The sequence below is a fragment of the Lactuca virosa genome, chromosome 7 (assembly GCF_052849685.1).
Source record: "Lactuca virosa cultivar CGN04683 chromosome 7, Lactuca_virosa_CGN04683_v6, whole genome shotgun sequence".
Lineage (NCBI taxonomy): Eukaryota > Viridiplantae > Streptophyta > Magnoliopsida > Asterales > Asteraceae > Lactuca > Lactuca virosa.
Window position 1 is genome coordinate 101,265,233 of NC_136432.1, and position 21,436 is coordinate 101,286,668.

Here is a 21,436-nt window from a genome sequence, read left to right on the forward strand (position 1 = left end):
CCATAAAATAGGAAAACCAAAAGAGTGAGCGGGTGATCAGTCAAATTTCGGCATTTGATACTTCATGGGCGGGTATGGGTACCATATACAGGTGGGGCTCAATGGATTTTGATAGACGAGGCCCACAAATTGACATAGACTTTTGTCAGCGCAGAGCCGCTAGAAGAGTTATGCGGATCGACGACACTCTGAGTTAGAGTTTCAGGTGGGGGATCTAGTGCTCCTGAAGGTATCACCCTGTGAGGGTGTTATCCGCTTCAGGAAGCGGGGCAAGCTGGGCCCCAGGTTCATTGGCCCTTTTCGAGTTTTGCCCCATGTGGGCAAGGTGGCCTACCGCTTGGAGCTACCTAAGGAGCTGAATCAGATCCATGATACCTTCCATGTTTCCCAGTCGAGGAAGTGTATAGCCGATGAGGCGGCTGTGGTTCCCTTGGAGGACATTCAGGTCGATGATCGCTTGAATTCTGCGGAGAAGCTTGTAGCCATTTTGGATTGGAAAGTGAAAACCTTGAGGAATAAGGTTGTGAACTTGGTCAAAGTTCAGTGACAGCACCGTAGAGGTTCAGAGTGGACATGGGAACCTGAGTCCGAGATGCGTGAGCAATAATCTGAGCTGTTTCCAGAGGATGACTTCGAGGGCGAAGTCTGATTTTAGTGGGGGAGAATTGTAACATCCCGAAATAAGGTACATTTTATCATTCTTGAATCTTTATCAAAAGTGTCGCATTTGGCCCCTAATTGAAAAAGTTGGCAAAAGAGGTTGTACGTGGGGCGTACATATGAGTGCGCTTAGCGTACTCATGCAGCCTGCATGGTCGCGGAGAGCCGACTAGTACGTTGGGCGTACTAGCTTAGATGTAAAACCCTAATTTTAAGGGTTGTCCCTATTTAAGGAACATTATGGCTTCATTTCTAGCCACCCTTATCAGCCTCCAACCCTCCCATAAACCCTAATATCATGTGTGTGGCTTGTATGTGTGTTATTGCAAGTTTTGAGTGTTCTTGGCCCTTGTAGTTGAATAAGGAGATTAGAGAAGAAGAAGAAGGTGCTAGCAAGGTTAAAGATCTAGAAACTTCCCACCTCTGTGCATCATTTTCAGGTATAAAGCTTATACCTTGACTAGTGTTCTTCTAGATCTCTTTGGTTCAAGATTTATGAGCTAAAAGTCCCCAAGTTTGGACCATTTTGAGTTTAGGACTCTCTAGAGGGTTTAAGCTTTCCTTTCATGCACATTAAGACATCTAGATTGATAAAAGTGCTTGCTTGATTTTCCCCTTTGGCTCATGCATGAGTAAAGTAGATTAGAATGGATGAAGTGATTCTTTGAGCCTTTTCTAGCCATGCAATGGCTTAAAGGCCACAAATTTATGGAATAAGAGGCCTTGAATTAGTCAGATCTGTAGTTGGGTTGGTTGTCTTAAAGGATTAAGACAACAACTTAGTAGATTTGGAGACTGATGGAGTACGTCGGGCGTAATCCTGGCTACGTGCAAGGTAGCCTGATTTCCCCCTGATGCATGCTGACCTAGTTGTATGCCCAAAGTATGGAGTGGTACGCTCAGCGTACACGCTGAGGGTTGACTTTCGTTAACTTTGACCCTTGGTTAAGTTTTAGGGTTTTTGGACCATGGGAAGGGCAAAATGGTCCTTTTTCCCTTATAAGGTTTAGCTGAGGGATTTGGAGTCGCGAGTGAGTTTTGAACCTTAACTATTAGTTAGGGTTAATTATTTTGTTGACTAGGCGGAGTCTAGATCCGGCAGTTCGGGTGCTAGGTTTTTCGTGTCATCAGTATAAGGTGAGTCTCCTCACTAACTCTTACATGTATGGTAGGATAGTTGTATTATGTTGACCAGCTGGGTCTATCTGCTTTGTTATGTTATGTTATGATAATTATATGTGAATGAGGCTGCTGATAGCCAACCAGGGTTGTTGATAACCCACCGAGCGCGTTGTTAGCTCACCGGGACTGTTGATAGCCCTAGGGTTGCGGATAACCCATACATGTTTATTTATGTTGTGTTATATGTGGTATCTTGGGGAACTTACCAAACTTTATGCTTACAGTTGTTGATTTTTATGTGGCAGGTACTTCACAGGACCGCGGGAAGGCGAATGTCTAATTGTACACACGCGCTGGGGAATTTACTACTGGGACATGTTTATGAACTCTAATAATGATGATGCTTGTTGTTTTGGGATGATCCTGTATCTGATAACTTGGTTGTGAAACTATGATTTTTGGTAGTTTAAAAATAAAAAAATTGGTTTAAAATTTGAGGTGTTACATGAACCTTGTGTGTAATCCAATAGACTATGTATTTATTAGTTGTGTCACTAACTTGTTGTGTCAGTGACCTTATCTTCAACACACCCGTACTTGTACACGTCACACAAATGTATAACCACATTTACAAAACTACATAGGGTATGACCTCTAGGACAAGTACTGATATCAGAATATGAAGGTATGATCTTGTACTTTAGGTAAGTGATAAAAAATATCCCTTTGTTCTACATGTCCTGATGAGCGTGTGAAATGGAATGTCGTAAATCACAAACGTTAGATATTGTGTTTCTCGATAGAGAGTCGTGGTGACCTTAAAGCAGACTGCAAAGTTGATCCAATGTCAATTCGGTCTAAGTATGACCATAATTTTATGTTCAACACCAAATGATCGAGGGCCTCAAAGATATCACTTTCACCACAGGTTAGAAAGAATAAATAAACTCCACCCATTGATCATGTCACATATGAACATGCTATGTATAATTTGTAGATGTAAACAATGTTGGAAAATGTCAAAGTATAATAGATTGTGAGTTAAGAATCTTATGTATAATAGATTGTGAGTTAAGAATCTTATGTATATCCGTAAGATGTTACCATTTTAGAAATACCCAACTAAGAATTACTAGTGACGTATTTCATAAAGTAATATCTAAGTGCACTTTACTCTAATATAATCTAAGTACATGTGAGTGTATCTAACGTTATATCTATCTCTATAGATAATCAACTAACACATCACATCGGTTTTAATTTATTAATTTATTTCATGAAGAATGACCAACTTAGAAAATTCTCAATAAATTAGAAATGATGGAAATAATAAACATGCAAATGGAACATCTACAAAAATTAACTAATGAAAATAACTCATCCTCACATATGTCTTGCATATACTAATAAGATGTCAAAAGATTATGATCATTACATTGTTAAAATTTGATATTGTTTTAATTCCTCGGACAACAAATAAACTATAAAAAAATTCACCCAAATCAAGTCGTTTGCGAGTTTGCAAATCTAATGCCTACATATTACGATCTCGACATATACACTTGATTCTATGTATGAATATGGTGCAGTTTTTTACCGGTGCATTTTTTTCGGTTTTTTTATGAGAGGTGGTTATTTCGGTTGCGGTTCGGTTATAGACCGCATAACTTGTTGCGTTTTTTTGGCACGGTTCTAAACCATGTAACTTCGGTGCGCGTTTTCACATGATTTACGAGTTTAATACACGACTTTACATATTTATGAAATAATATATCCATGTATATAAAGTTTTCATAAAGATTATGTGTGTTCCAGTGAGTACACTCACGTGTATCTAATCTCCCTAAAATTTCATCTCTGAAGTTTGATTACATAATTTACATAAATTTCATTACGGAAAGAATGTTTAAACCAAAGAGTAATCTGTAAAGTTGAGTTCTCTATTAATGTTGTTTCTGTTGTAAATAATTGGTGGATGACATAATAATTGGTGCATGGTAAATTTTTCAACATTTCTAACTAGTTACAATTATATGTTAGTAAAATTTATAGTATAAATACCCCTCCATTGTAAAGAATGAAACACACCAAAAGTTATAAGAGAAATAACTTTCATATTCTCTCTAAATATTCTTTCTTCTCAATTAAAGTTCTTATCAAAGTTTACTAGTTTGGTTTGATTTATAGTTACATTAATTACGTTTAATTCATAACACGTTATCAACACGAAAGCTCTAATCAAGGTTACTAAACAAGTGGAAAATCACATCTATCTTAATCAAGGTATGTATTACTTAGTAAAAACACTATTAATTATAAAAACTTCAATCATATTAAAATAATAATACTAATGAATTAATGAAACTTATACATTATGGACTACTAACAATTTTTATTTCTTATACTAACATTTCTTTATGTATTCTAATTTTTATACTAACATTTACATTATGCAACTAATTTTTATTTATGCAAACTAACATTTACATTATGCAACTAATTTTTATTTATGCAAACTAACATTTACATTATGCAACTAACTTTTATTTATGCATACTAACATTTATATTATGCTACTAACTTTTATTTGTGCATACTAACATTTAAATTATATTTATTTATACATGTCAATGTTCATTTATATTTTAGATACTCTTCATAATTTTATTTAAACATTTACTAATATTTATTTATGTTTCTAATTAGTAAAGTTATGTATTAGTTATAAGTCTTATTATATGATTTATAAAATACATATATATATATATATATATATATATATATATATATATATATATATATATATATATATATATATATATATATACACAACGGGAATATATATGCAACGGTTATAAACAGCAAAAACAACGACTATATTTTTTTACCATAAATAAACACCTTTACCCTGCTTATTTTACCCACAACAAATATTTCTCTCTTCTATCAAATAAATCAATTTCAAGAAATCAAGCTTCAAGATGATTCATCCTTTTGTGATAATCATGACTATAATAGTCATGTTACTTTTCATCCCAATCCTTAACATCGAAGATAATATGGAATTTCATCTACTTTTAGGCTTGTATGCAATGTTAGATTTACCGCTTCTTTTTTGTGTAATATTTATTGAAATAAATGGATTTTAATTTTAATTTTTATTTTGTTTAAAATTTATAGTTACATTATGTCCAACATTGCAAAGCTCGAGTTTGCAGCACTTGAAGTTAGTGGGAAAAACTATGTGCCATGGATGATAGATGTAAAAATGCATCTTGAATCCATGGGTATCTCAAATACTATATATGAATTTAATAATTGCTTGGCACAAGACAAAGCAAAAGCACAAGTTTTCCTTCGTAAGCATATTGATGAAATGTTGAGATTTGAATATCTTGATGTTACTGATCCAAGTATTCTCTGGAATCTTTTGAAAGAAAGATTTGATCATCAAAAGGAAGTTATACTTCCAAATGCTAGAGATGAATGGAGAACACTAAGGTTTCAAGACTTCAAGAAAGTAAATGAATACAACTCAGCTTTGTTCAGAATATGTTCACAACTCAAGTATTGTGGACAAGAGGTTACTGATGAAGATATGTTGGAGAAAACTTACTCAACATTTCATGCAACAAACATTACTTTGATGCAACAATATCGGATGCAAAAGTTCACAAGATATTCTGAACTGAATGCATGTCTGCTCGTTGCAGAGCAAAACAATGAACTCTTAATGAAAAACCATGAATCTCGTCCAACGGGATCAGTAGCACTTCCTGAAGCAAATGCTACAAATATTGATTGTCATCGAAACAATACACGTAGACGAGGGCGAGGTCGTGGTCGAGGGCGAGGCCGTGGCTATTTTAATCGCAACCAAAGCCATAATCATAACCATAATTCTGGTCGTGGACAAGGTAATAATCGTGGTCGTGGCCAGAAAAGAAATAATTACCAATATTCACAAAGAAACAATGTCCACACACAAGATAAGGCCAAAGTGGCAAGGCATGACACTGGGACATCACAAAAATATGATGGTTCATGTTATAGATGTGGTAGCACAGGCCATTGGTCAAGGACCTGTCGCACACCTGCACATCTTTGTCAACTTTATCAAGAGTCCATTAAAGGAAAAGGAAAAGAAGCAAACCTCATTGATAATGTTGAATTCACTCCACTAAATGTTGCTGATTTCTGCAATGACATGGAAGACATAAACTAAAAAAAAAAATCTATTATTGTTCTAGTAAAACTGTTTTTCCTTCGTTTGTTTTTCATGTAATGTCTTTCCTACAATAAATGAGCTTTCTTTTTAATAATAATTATGATTATGTTTATTCACTTATTATTCCTTTTATATGTGAAGTTTAATATGAGTCCAACTGGAGCACAAAAGATTGAAGATCTTTGTATAGCAGATAGTGGTAGTACACATACTATTCTGAAATCAAAGAAATATTTTTCAGAATTAGTACCAACAAAAACAGTCATACATATAATATCAGGTCCTGCAGACTTGATAGAGGGAACCGGTAAAGCCCATTTTATATTACCAAATGGTACAAGCTTTTGTATAGAAAATGCCTTATTTTCTCCGAAGTCTAATAGAAACTTATTAAGTTTCAATGACATATATTTCAAAGGTTATGACACAAAAACTGTGACCATTAAAAATAAGAAATATATGTATATTATAGACAAAAACCATGTGCTTGAAAAACTACCAACACTTGATTCTGGTCTGCATTATACATATATACATATGATTGAATCAAATATGGTAGTAGAAGGAAAACATTATGATCCTGGGACATTCAGTTTATGGCATGATAGGTTGGGCCACCCAGGATTAACAATGATGCGAAGGATAATTGAGAATACACACGGGCATCCATTGAAGGACCAAAAGTTTCCTCAATCCAATAGCATAAAACCATGTGCATCTTGTTCCCTTGGAAAGTTAATTATAAAACATTCTCCAATGAAAGTTGAAAGGGAGTCACCTAGATTTTTAGAAAGAATTCAAGGTGATATATGTGGACCGATTCACCCACCATCTGGACCATTTAGATACTTTATGGTCTTAATAGATGCATCCAGCAAATGGTCTCATGTTTGCCTATTATCAACTCGTAATATGGCATTTGCAAAGTTTCTTGCCCAAATTATTAAATTAAGGGCACATTTCCCTGATTATACTATCAAAAGAGTGAGACTTGATAATGCTGGTGAATTTACTTCACAAGCATTTAATGACTATTGTATGTCTGTAGGAATTGTTGTTGAGCATCCAGTTTCTCATGTACACACACAAAATGGTTTAGCTGAATCACTGATTAAACGTCTCCAGCTAATAGCTAGACCATTGATAATGAGGACCAAACTTCCTGTTTCTGTTTGGGGCCATGCAATCGTACATAATGGATCATTGATACGCATAAGACCAAGTTCATATCATGTATATTCTCCACTACAACTTGCTTTCGGTCAAGAGCCAAATATATCCCATTTGAGAATTTTTGGGTGTACAGTATATGTCCCTATTGCACCACCTCAACGGACAAAAATGGGTCCTCAAAGAAGGTTGGGAATATATGTTGGTTATGAGTCAGTCTCTATTATAAGATATCTTGAACCATTAACAGGTGATGTTTTCACAGCACGCCTAGCAGATTGTCAATTTGATGAGGCAAATTTCCCATCATTAGGTGGAGAAAAGAAGATTCTGGAAAAGGATGTGTCATGGCATGAGCCTACTTTATCATATCTTGACCCTCGCACAAAGCAATGTGGGCATGGAAGTTCAAAATATAATGCATTTCCAAGAAATGGAAAATCAATTACCTGATGCATTTACTGACACAAAAAGGGTGACTAAATCATATATACCAGATGTCAATGTTCCAGCTCGAATTGACATTCCACATGGACAATTTAATGATAAAGTCACTCAAGACTCTAAAACACGCCTGAAGCGTGGAAGGCCATTTGGTTATAAGGATAAGAACCCACGAAAAAGAAGAGGAGCAGAAAATGCACTAGATCACGATGAAAGTGTTCCTGGAGAAACACGAATTATTCAAATTCCCCCAGGAAAGGAGGATGATGCATTAAATTATGGTCAGACAAATAGAATATGTGACCAAAATGAAACTGACAATATAGGTGCAATATTTTCTTATTCAGTTGCATGTGATATTATGAATGATGATCCCGAAACACAATCTGTCATTGAATGTCAAAGAAGAAATGATTGGGCTAAATGGAAGGAAGCTATGCAAGTTGAATTAAATTCTCTTAACAAGAGAAAGGTTTTTGGGAGCATTATCCTCACACCTGAAGTTGTGAAACCATTAGGATATAGATGGATCTTCGTACGAAAAAGAAATGAGAAAGACGAAATTGTAAGATACAAGGCCAGGCTTGTTGCTCAAGGTTTCTCTCAAAGACCTGGAATTGATTATGAAGAAACTTATTCACCAGTAATGGATGCAACCACTTTCAGATATTTAATCAGCTTGGCAATATCTAAAAATTTAGAGATGCGTCTTATGGATGTTGTTACAGCTTACTTGTATGGATCACTTGATAGTGATATCTATATGAAAATCCCTGAAGGATTTAAAATGCCTGAAGCGTTAAGTGCAAAACCCAAAGAAATGTATTCTATAAAATTACAAAGATCTTTGTATGGGTTAAAACAATCTGGGCGCATGTGGTGCAATCGTTTAAGCGATTATTTGACAAGTAAAGGTTATAAAAATAACACTATTTGTCCATGTGTATTTATTAAGAAAACAACATCTGGATATGTGATCATAGCAGTCTATGTTGATGATCTAAACATCATTGGAACGAATAAAGAAATCCTTGAAGTGATTGAACTTTTAAAGAAAGAATTTGAAATGAAAGATCTTGGAAAAACCAAATATTGTCTTGGTTTACAGATTGAGCATATGCCTAACATAATACTTGTGCATCAATCAAATTACACATAAAGAGTCTTGAAACGTTTCAATATGGAAAATGCAAATCCTTTAAGCACTCCAATGGTTGTTAGATCATTAAATATTGACAAGGATCCATTTCGTCCATGCGAAGAAAATGAAGAAATCCTTGGTTCATAAGTACCATATCTAAATGCAATTGGAGCTCTTATGTATCTTACCAATTGTACTAGACCTGACATTTCTTTCGCTGTAAACTTGCTAGCAAGATTTAGTTCAGCCCCAACAAAAAGACATTGGAATGGAATCAAACATATTTTTCGATACCTTCGAGGAACTAGTGATTTAGGGTTATTTTACCCTAACAATTCAAAACAAGGCTTGATTGGTTATGCAGATGCAGGTTATTTGTCTGATCCTCATAAAGCTAGATCTCAAACTGGATATGTATTCATGAATGGAGGTACTGCAATTTCCTGGCGTTCTCAAAAGCAAACACTTGTTGCCACATCCTCAAATCATGCTGAAGTAATTGCACTAAATAAAGCTAGTAGAGAATGTACATGGTTAAGATCGATGACACAACTAGTTTTAACTTCATGTGGACTTGAAAAGGATATATGTTCAAATTTAATTTATGAAGATAACTCAGCATGTGTCACTCAAATGAAAGAGGGATATATCAAGAGCGACAGGACAAAACATATACCTCCAAAGTTTTTTGAGTACACTCAAGAGCTTATTAAGAACCATCAAGTTGAAATCAAATATGTTCAATCCAGTAACAATGCAGCAGACCTTTTTACGAAGGCACTTCCTACTGCAATCTTCAGGAAACATGTCCATGGCATCGGAATGCGACATGTGCATAGAACATAATGTGACGGATGTCTAAATAAGGGGGAGTCAACTATACACTGCACTCTTTTTCCCTTCGCTAAAGTTTTTTTCCCACTGGGTTTTCTTTAGCAAGATTTTTAATGAGGCAGTACGTCAAAGTTGAATGCTAAAATGATGTCATTCAAGGGGGAGTGTTGTAAATAATTGGTGGTGTTGTAAATAATTGGTGGATGACATAATAATTGGTTCATGGTAAATTTGTCAACATTTCTAACTAGTTACAATTATATGTTAGTAAAATTTGTAGTATAAATACCCCTCCATTGTAAAGAATGAAACACACCAAAAGTTATAAGAGAAATAACTTTCATAATCTCTAAATATTCTTTCTTCTCAATTAAAGTTCTTATCAAAGTTTACTAGTTTGGTTTGATTTATAGTTACATTAATTACGTTTAATTCATAACAGTTTCCAACTTTTCAAGTTTTATTATTATTATTATTATTATTATTATTATTATTATTATTATTTTATAAATAAAATACTAATAATTAAATAACAATTATTATATATAAAATATAAATATATTATTTGTTTAAATATATAATATAATGGTAGCGGTGCGGTGCAGTTTTTTCAGTCGGTGTATATATCAAAACCACATCACACCGAAAACTTTAGGTTTTTGCAAAAAAAAAAAAAAAAAAAAAACCGTCCCATTGGTTTTTGTTTCGGTTTTGATTTATCTGTTTTGGTTAATAAATTATGATTTGGATTCTTAAATGATATTTTTTTGAAACATGTTCAAATAAAAATTAGTTAGACGTACACGTTAAACGTTCGATTATCTATTATTTATTTGATTTTATATTACTGATATAAAAAATTTCATTAAAACGAGCTTTTAATCGTTATTTTTTTATTTATTTAGTTTATCAATAGCTATTTTGTTGCAATTTTTTAATACTTGCTTTCTTTGGACATGATTTTCTTTTTTAAAATTTCAGGAGTAAATTAAAATATTTATATAGAAATATCATGCCAAGTATATCATTTTCAAATAAGAAATACTAAAATAACGCTCTTCATAATAGATATTATAAAATGACTATTTTTTTTTTAATAAATGTGACAAACAATCATAAAATTTGAAATTTTATAAAACTTAAAAGTTAAAACTCTATAGATTTTCAAGCTAGCTTAATATATATCTACCCTAATAAATTTTTTTCTTATGTTACACTCATTCATTTTGTCACGTGTTATTTTTAGTTATTTTAAATTAATTTTTTTTCACATGAAATTTTATATATTAATTAACACGTGTATTACACGGGTCTTATACCTAGTATACATCAACTATAGACACTAACATCTTTTTTCGTAAAACCTATGATAATACATGTATTTCGATTTGTAAAATCATTAAATTATTCGGAAAATTTTTCAACTGAATTCCGCATGACAAAAGATGGGCGGATTAAACTCAGAGTTAATATAAGTCATATAGTTGTTGCTACTGTGCATTTATCCCACCAACCCCAACTACTATATGTCACACATTTATATCGTATTCATGGGTACTATGCCTTTCTCCTGCACCTAAGTTGTTACATAGATGAATTTTTTATATATTGGTGGACATGTTTAGAACGAGGTTCACGATCTATTTGTTGGTTGTGGAACCGGAAGACGGTAAAATGGAAATGTCAAATAGTCTCAATAACTGTCGGTCAGGTTTAGCTAAAGACTGATCGAGTCGAACTGGATTGATTTACGTATAGTTTTAGCTCACTTTTTTAGTTTTTATTTAATATGATTTTAATAGCATTGATGTATAATAGACTGAGTTTTTTTCCCTATGTTTTTAACCATAATTTTGATTATTTAAAGTTTTTATTTATCATAATTTATAATTAGTTCAAATTACTGAAGTATCATGTCCCGATTGCTGGTACCTAGAGGTGGGGGCGGTGTTCCCGAACAATTCGAATGCCACCTTACTTTGTTGGTACCTCGCTTCTGTTAGAAATTGGGGGTAAAATGATTGCTTGAATTTTTAGAAAGTTGTGAAAACACTATCAAATTGAAGTATTTCGATGATAAGATCGAACATTCAATTGGATAAAATGCTGAGATTTCGAACAAAGAGAATGTAAAGTTATGTTCTTGACAATGTACCAAAAAATGACCAAAAAATGGGAATAAAACCCCTTGTCTGAAAACTGACGAAAAGTGTCACAAAACAGTTTTCTCAACCAACAAAACGATCATAAATTGCTACCAAATTCAGGTTCTAAATAAAGGTCAACACAAGGGTCAAAACCGGGTTAATTTTAAGAAAATCAGATTTTTGATGCATTTTTAACAAAGCAACATAACCCAAATAAAAATTTTCAGCTCGACCCCAACCAGGGGTTGCCGCTCCTTGGACCCCTGTAAGTTCAGGGGCTTCGCCCCTAAATAGTAATGTACTATCAATCTTGAACAAACTCAAACAAGTGTGCACTCCACATCACCCTTACTTGTTCAATGTTTATCAAGATTGTATTTCGTCAACAAATTAATCCATTAAACTTCAACAACATTGGCAATATAAATCACCAACAAACCTCCCCCATTTATGTGTAATCTTGATTAATTTAAAGCAAAACATAACAACAACAAACTGATGCATAAATGAAATGTCGTGATGATTGAATTTATCATTAGTATATTACTCATTCCAAATATTCAAATATCAGGGTGTCACTAAGGATTAAACCGCACCCCTTTCTATTCATAGTGAATACATGAAGATAATACACACAACAATTTACATACTCATAATTTCTAACTTGACACTATATTTTACTAGCATGTGTCATATCCTTCAAAAAGCATATCAAAGCTAAGTCTAAACTTCTTGAAGTAGCTAAACTTCATGCTTATATATGTAGTTCTTTTGTTCTTGGACCTGTAAATGCAATTTTTCAAAAGAACTATTAAGAAATAAAATTTCAACCTCCTTTACTTGCAGTACTGAACACATACCTTGGGACGATGTTAATAATGTGTTCCAATCTTTAAATATCAAGCTTTCTACATTAAATTCAACATTTAACATTGAATTAGAGGGGAGTTGGGTATCTTAATATAAAATATTTCAGGTGGACTTTAAACTCAACCTTTTGGGTAAATAATCGGCTAAGTTCAATTAAGTTCTCACAAACTCCATAGATATCACACCAGTCATGACGAGCTTATGAATAATGTTATGTCTAACCCCAAAATGTATAGACATCCCATTTACACTTGACTATAAGCCTTTGTCAAGGTTACAACACTATCACATCTGATAGACATAATAGATACCAGTTTGGGAAATAATGTAATTTCCTAAATCAAATTTATTAGCCTCTCAGCTTCTTTACCAACAACAAACAATGCTACAAATTTAGACTCCATGGTTGAGTTTGTAATACAAGTCTATTTCTTGGCTACCCAAGAAATAGCACCTCCTCCCAGAAGGAATACCCAACCACTTGTATAAAAATGATCCTCTAAAAATGTAATCTAACTTGAATTCGAATAACCTTCTAAAACAGAAGGAAATCCACTATAGGTTAAACCGTAATCGATGGTTCCTTTCAAATACTTGAATACTCTATTAAAGCTTGCCAATGATGTGAACTAGGATTGCTAGTATACCTACTAAGTTTCCCACAACAAATGTTATATCAAGCCTAGTGCTAATGGGTGGTTGTCGAGGCCAACAAAATAAATAACCCTAAATCTTGTATACTAAAATAGTGTATAGTGGTAAAGGGATCGTATCTACGAAGATTGGTTCAATTTTATAACTCTATGAAAATCTCTTTGTAAAAATAATTGTAAAATGACAATAAAAGTAAAAGGGGATTTTGGTATTTTGAGATACTTAAAAGAAAATTAGAGTTAAACTAAGATTTAAAGACACAATTTTAACAAAATCAATAATTTTATGTAAAATCAATGAGAGAAAGATGGTTGACTTAAGGTTTCCTCACTTGAACATCTGGTGAACATATCATTAGAACCCAATGGTGCAATACTTGTTTTAAATCTCTAATTTGGCTATAGTAATCCAAGAGGTTTGAGACTACCTAGACTTTTCTTAGTTATCAAAATAGTTAGAGAAGCTAATAACAATTTCCTTAGTTAAAGTCATAATTTCCATTAAGCATGTAATTAGTGAAAATTAACTAGCATTAAGAACCAAAAAGTCACCAAATCCAAGATGAGTCAAATGCTTTCACTTCCATGTTGGAGAAAATGTTTTTGTGATTGTGTGAAGTGAAAATCAACACAAGAACCACTTGTTGTTTGCTAATTTGAAGATCCATTACTTAATCAAGAAATTAGCCAACTAATCACTACAAATACATTTAAACTCATAAATAAAAAAGACAAGTAGCAATGAGATGCTAAAACATAAAATATTCTCATAAAGATTTAAGAACAAGTTCATGGAGTTCTTCAACAATCAACCAGATATTCAAATGATTTCACCAAAGTCAACCAAGATTAGTCTAGCCTAACATGGCTAAAATCAAGAAAATAAAGTGAGAGTAGATTATACCAAAAATCTAGCAAGAATCAAGAGCAAAACGATTATGTTTTTGATGTGTTCATGGCCTTCAAAGTGCTCCAAAATCTCCAAATTAACCATCAAATTTCGGATGTGTAGAAGTGTGCAAAAGATGCACACCAATCAACTCCTAGCCTATTTTTCTTCAAGTTTTCTTCATTTTAAGCCCAATTTGGCTTCTCCAAATTACCCATAGCTCGTGCACTCACCCGATCAATAATTTCTGCATGCTGGAATATTCTTCCACTTTCTTGCAAATTCAAAGCTCATTTTCTCCATGCCTTCAAATAATCAACAAGCCCACTCCATGCATCATCTCCACTAGCCATCAAGCTCATAATCCTTGTTGTCTTCTAAGTCCAATCACCTCCCATAGATCATGCTATGCTAGTCTCCTTAAAATCTGCAATTACGCTCACAAAACTAGAAAGTACTCGAAATAATCATAAAATAACAAAAAGGAAAATATGCATGAAGATTACCTGAATTATGAATGAAATAATGCTAAAATAAACTATAAAAATAAGTAAATAAAATGAAACTATCACTAATCATGGCATACATAAGACAACCAATAGCTCTTGAGTATTCAAGTTGAGACACTAAGATCCCTTATTAGGTAGAATCTTAATATTAGTATCTATAGGAGTACTAATATGAGAACAATTCTCAAAGTTCAACCTTTTCAATATCTTTTCAATGTAATGAGATTGAGAAATTGAAATCCCATTGTTTCCTTGTTTGATTCTTATACCAAGAATCACCTCAGCCTCCCCCAGGTCATTCATATCAAAACTAGATGATAAGAATTTCTTGGTTTTATCAACTTGATCTGGATCAGTACCGAAAATGAGCATATCATCCATATATAGTGAAATTATAACTCTTTTACTAGAATTATCAAATTTTCTATACATACACTTGTCAGCTTCTATTAATGCAAAACCATTAGACAAGACCATATCATCAAACTTTTGATTCCATTCTTTCGGTGCTTGTTTTAGACCATACAATGACTTCTTCAACTTGCACACATTGTTTTCATTTTCAGTCATCACAAGCCCTTATGGTTGTTCCATATAAATCTCCTCATCCAATTCACCATTCAAGAATGCAATTTTCATATCCATTTGGTGAGTTACAATATTATGTATAGCTGCGAGAGCTAACAATAATATAATAGTGGAAATCCTAGCTACGAAAGTATAAGTATCAAATAAGTCAATACCTTCTTTTTGCCTAAATCCTTGGATAACCAATATGTTTTTATACTTATTTATTATGCCATCCACTTTTATCTTTGTTTTGTGGATCCATTTACATCCTAATGCTTTGCAACCAGGAGGTAAATCAGACAATACCCAAGTATTGTTATAAAAGATAGAATCAATGTCATCTTGAACTGCTTCTTTCCAGAAATGAACATCCCTAGAAGCCATAGCTTAAATAAAATTCTTTGGATCCTCCTCAATAATAAAACAATATTGATATTGAGAAACGGTCTCACTCCTAGTTCATTCAACTAAATAAAGTTGAAAATCAGATCCAAAAGAGTTAGCTTTTCTTACTCTAGTGCTCTTCCTAGGTTCATGTATAGAACTTGTACCACCATAAACATTTTAAGGTTGAGCTGTAGTCTTGTTACAAGATTGCTGAATCATGTCCCTTGGTTTAGGTATATATGTAAATCTCTCATCATCAATGATAGCATCTCACGACTCTATAACAGTGTTCACAGACACTGAGTCATTAGATTCTATAACATATAATCTATATGCTTTAGAATGCTCAACATACCCAATAAATATACAATCTATAACTTTTTCTCCCAAGTTTTTCCTTTACGTTCAATGAGTCTTACAACAGCTCTATAATCTCAAACTTTTAGATAACTCAATTTTGGCACCTTTTTATGCCAAAGCTCATAAAGAGTAGTCTTACTCCTTTTTTAGAGTTCTATTCAAGATATAACAAGTTGTCAACATAGCCTCGCCCCAAAATCCTTCACTATGAATATATTAGGATAACATGGAATTAACCATTACCTTTAAAGTCCTATTATTCCTTTTAAATACACCATTTTGTTGTGGTGTGTAAGGAGCAGTGGTTTGATGTATTATTCCAGTTGATTTGAAATAAATTGGATCATAATACTTACCACCTCTATCAGTATGCAAACTTTTATCAATTCATTCTTATGTAGCTCTACTTGTTGTTTATAAATTTAAATTTATCAAGAGCTTCATCTTTTGAATGCAAAAAATAGACATAACAATATCTAGACGCATCATCAATAAAAGTAACAACATACTTTTTTGTTTGGAAATGGGAAGAGATCTCCATGGATTTCATCATGAAATTGCCACGGACAGCACGCATAGTGGATTTGATATGGGTCATCGTGGATCGATTGACCAAGAGCGCGTATTTCATTCTGATTCAGGAGAACATCTCCATCGAGAAGTTGGCCGACATTTACATCAGGGAGGTTGTGGAACAGCATGGGGTGACAGTTTCAGTGGTTTCAGACAGGGATGTCCGGTTTACTTCCAAGTTTTGGAAGAGGTTTCATGAGGAGTTGGGTACTCGACTGCATTTCAGCACGACTTTGCACCCGCAGACTGACAGTTAGAGTGAGCGGACTATCCAGACCTTGGAGGATATGCTTCGAGCATGTGTATTGGATTTCGGTGGGAGTTGGGATATGTATCTCCATTTGGTGGAGTTTTCGTATAACAATAGCTATCATGCCAGCATTTATCGGCCTCCTTTTGAGATGCTCTATGGGAAGAAGTGTAGGACCCCGATATCTTAGTGTGATGTCGGTTAGGGAGTCATGGGGAGTACTGAAATAGTACTAAAGACTACTGAATTTATTCAGTAGGTTCCGGATATATTTGAGACACCTCAGATTCTGCAGAAGAGCTATGTCGACAAGCGCCAGTCAGATATAGAGTTCCAGGTTGGGGATATGGTTCTCCTGAAGGTGTCACATTGGAAAGGTGTCATCCGATTCAGGAAGAGGTGCAAGTTGGGCCCCAGGTACATCGGTCCTTTCAGGGTATTGGCCAGGGCGGGCTAGGTTGCTTATTGCTTGGATCAACCTGAGGAGCTTAGTCAGATCCATAGCACGTTTCATGTCTCTCAACTGCTGATATGTTTAGTTGATGATTCCTCAGTGGTTCCATTGGAGGATATTCAGGTGGATGATTTCATGAATTATATCGAGAGACCGGTGGTGATTCTTGACAAGAAGACGAAAACCTCAAGGAACAAGGTTGTTCAGTTGGTGAAGGTGAAATAGCAGCACCCCAAGGGTTTAGAATGGATGTGGGAGCCCGAGGACGAGACGAGGGAGCATTATCTAGAGTTGTTTTCCATAGCGGACTTCGAGGATGAAGTCTGATTCAAGTGGGGGAGAATTGTAACATTTTTATTTTTTAGGTATGTTCCATTTAACCCTTAGTTGTAAATTCTTTTCATTTTGGTCCTTAGCCGAGTACGTTGGGCGTAATAGCTCAATGGTTATATGCGGTGGCACCCACATGCGTTGGGCGTACGTGGGAGTACTTTGGGCGTACGCTTAACAGGGGCAAACCCTAATTTTTAGGGTTTGTGCCCTATTTAATCAACTTATGTTGCATTGGGAGTCTCTTATGACTAGCCTCCACCTCTCCAAACCCTAAGAATGAAAACCTAGTCTCATTTGAGTGTTTGTAAGCCATTGTGTGATCTTGTGGTGTTTTTGGGTCCCTTGAAGCAAGTGAAGCTTTGGTGGACTTGGAGCTTGAAGATCCTGAATCTTCATCAACTTTGCAAGCTATTTGAGGTATAAAGCTCCTAACTTGATGGAACCATTGATTAGATTTAGTTAGGGCTTGTTTTTATGCTTTTATGGTCCTTTGAGCCATGCTTGAGAGTATGAGCTACTCCAGAAGCTAAGGATGGTAGATCTAGGCATTGTTGAGGTCCTTTGTTCATAAAAATGCAACCTTGATGTCTTATTTATGCCCATTCATGATTTAGGGATCTTATTATGGGTCTTAATGATGAAAATCGAGTGTTGGGTCCTTTTGAGCCATGCAAAGGCTCCAAGTTAAGAACTTTATGGATTAGGACGTTCATTTAGACTTGGATATGAATATTGGATGTTGAAATGAAAGTATTAAGCACTTAAGCAAAAAGTGCTTAATAGGCGTGTATGCTGGGTGAACTCAAGATTACATTGCGCATACGTGCCCGTGTCCGCACCATGCAGGAAACCCAGTATGCCAGGCATACGCCTGGTACGCGTAGCGTACCAAGCCTGGAATTGGCTTTTGCAATTTTGGTCAATTTTCGGACTAGTGGAGTTTGGGCCTTGTTGGGTCAAAAATTCTTTTGACTTTAGGCCATTTCTAGGCTCTGGACCTTTTTTTTGTTTGGGCCCACAAGGGATTTTGGGTGTCTTTTAGAGCTTTAGGCCATATTGGGCTTTTTGGTGCTATTGGATTGGGCCTTGAATTTTGGGCGAAGTAAGGAAAGGGTAAAATGGTCTTTTAACCTGAGTGTTCGACAATTGGACTAGGATTCCAGTTATGGGTTGTGGACCAATTATTATTTGGGTATTATTTGATGGTGTTCGCGTAAGGATTTTTCAGGTTCAACAGCCCGATCATTTGTTTTACTGTCAGCAGACCGAGGTGAGTTTGCTCACTATACTGTAGGACACTAGGGTATGTTATGTGCTTGTAGTCTTTGTGACTCCTGTTGTATGTGTTATATGCATGTGTGCCTATTTGGTATATGTATATGGGGTGAAATAGACCCGGTACAGTCTTTTGCTGACATATGAGTTGAAATAGACTCGGGGGTGAAATAGACCGGGGGGTTAAATAGACCCGGTACGACTTGGGCCGACGCATGAGTTGAAATAGACCTGGGGGTGAAATAGACCTGACACATCCTTGAGTTGGCAGATATGTATGGTATGCGGTATTTTGGGGAAATCACTAAGCTTCGTGCTTACGGTTTTCAGTTTATGTTTCAGGTACACCCATATTGAAGGGGAAGGGCTCGGGATGATCACATCGTACACACCATGTTGTTCCACATTTTGTTGACTTGAATATTTGGATGATTGTTGGCATACTCTGATTTTCTTTTGTGGTTTTATGAAGACATTTGGATGATGGTTTTATTATTATAAAAATGAAATTTTTGGCCTTAAATTTTAGGACGTTACAAGTGTTGGATTAATGTCTAAGTCCATAACTGTATTTGGTATGTACTTGACCCGACCTGGCATGGTCCATTTGGGTTGCACTTCACCGGCACAATTTATATGGATAGTCTTTTGAGAATAGTATATTTATGATTTATATTAATATATTATAAGTTCTAATATATTAATATGGAATCATATTATTTAATTAGTATTGATCAAGAATTAATTTAGAATTAATTAAGTGATCAAAAAGAACTAATTAAATATGGACTCTTATATATATGGAATGGGTCAAGTTCATTTAGGTTGGGCTAAGCTTTCATGGATGGTCCATGGAGCTTTTAACCCATGGATCCTATGTAAATGAAAGGTCATGGGTATTAGGGTTTACATGGATGTAACCCTAATCCTCCATAATATATAAAGGGGTCCTTGGCTCACAAAATTGGAACAAGTGTGTGAAAATAAGAGTGGGCCGATTTTAGTGTGCATACATATTCTCTCAAGTTCTTCCAAGGTGTTTTGGTGATTTCTGATTCCATTTGAGGCTTCCACACTATTGGGGCTAAGCTCTTAAAGCTTGAAGACATCAAGCTACATCAAAAGGTATGTTATCTAACTAGAACTTTGTAGTATAGGTGCTTCATAATATGCTAGTTAGGATGAAACCTTGGAATAGTTAATATTTGCATGTATAATAGAGAAAACATAGATCCAAGGTTTATAGGGTTGCATGTACACCATAGGAGTGTTAGAATGCTCAAAACCCAATAGTGGTATCAGAGCCATGGGTTGTTTTCTGTTATATTGATGCAAATGTTTTATTTTCAAGTTGAAAAAAGGAAAAAAAAACATGACGTTTGTCAAATTTTAAGATAATTACTTATTTTGTGAAAAACGAATTATTTGTAAAATTTGAATCATTTGTTATATGAGTTGAATTAGGTCAAATTTAGTAAAAGATAAAATGATATGATTATTTTATTAGTTTTAAAAGTTTGATCTAAATGTTTTAAGGAGTTACATATTTTGTCATAAAATTTTGGAGCTCAAAAGTTTTTTTTAAAGTTGTGATCTTAAGGGTTTTTGAAACTTCCATAAGTTATGGATATGAAAGTTATTTTTAAAAAAAAAAATTTGATTCAAAGTTTTTATGGAGTTACAAAATTTGGTGTTAATGTTTAAAAGAATTTCATAACTTGTTCTTAAGTTATGGAACATGAAAAGTTTCATCATAAAACACCATTAATTCCATAAGTTATGGAATCCAAAGGTTTTCAAGAATTACAAAACTAGCCCTCAAGTTTTGGAATTTGAGAAAAGTTTTTTATGAAAAAAAAAAATTGAATTCTAAAACTCTTGGGTTCATAACTTAAACAATTAATTAAATGGTTTTAATTTTGAGTTTAATAATTGGAATTATGATGTTTTGTTGAATAGTTCAAATTAACTCTTATGGACTTTATTAATAGTTAATTAAAGCGTTTAATTAAAAGAGTATTATTAATCCATAAATATATGGTTTGAGTTTAATTAAATTAAAAGTCTAGTTTAATTAATAGATTAAACCACCAAGTATTTTAAATGTCTAAAATACACCCTTATACTATTATAATATTAAAAGTTTAATATATTATATGTATAAGAGCAAGTCGTCTTACCATTAGTAGGCCTCATTCACGAAGCCGGTCTATAAGGGGGGTATAAGGTTACTGCCTATAAAATGGCAGTTTAATGGGTGTCCACTCTCACTCACCGCTTCCTTGACCGGTGGAGGGTCGTTAGCCGAACAGGTAGGACAAGGACTATAATTCTCCCTTCATTATAAGTATAATGATAAATACTAAGTAACTAAACACTTATAAATTCCCAATCTTAGTTACTTAGGAAAATGTGAATAAGGTGCTAATCCATGAAATTACACTTTGCACTTTGTTTAAGCTGTTAGTGGAGCGTGTGTGGTTAACCGGCACACTAACCTGGACTTAACAAGGTAGGTAAAGGGTAACTTAATGTTTATCATAGTATCGTTGGAGCGTGTGTGGTTA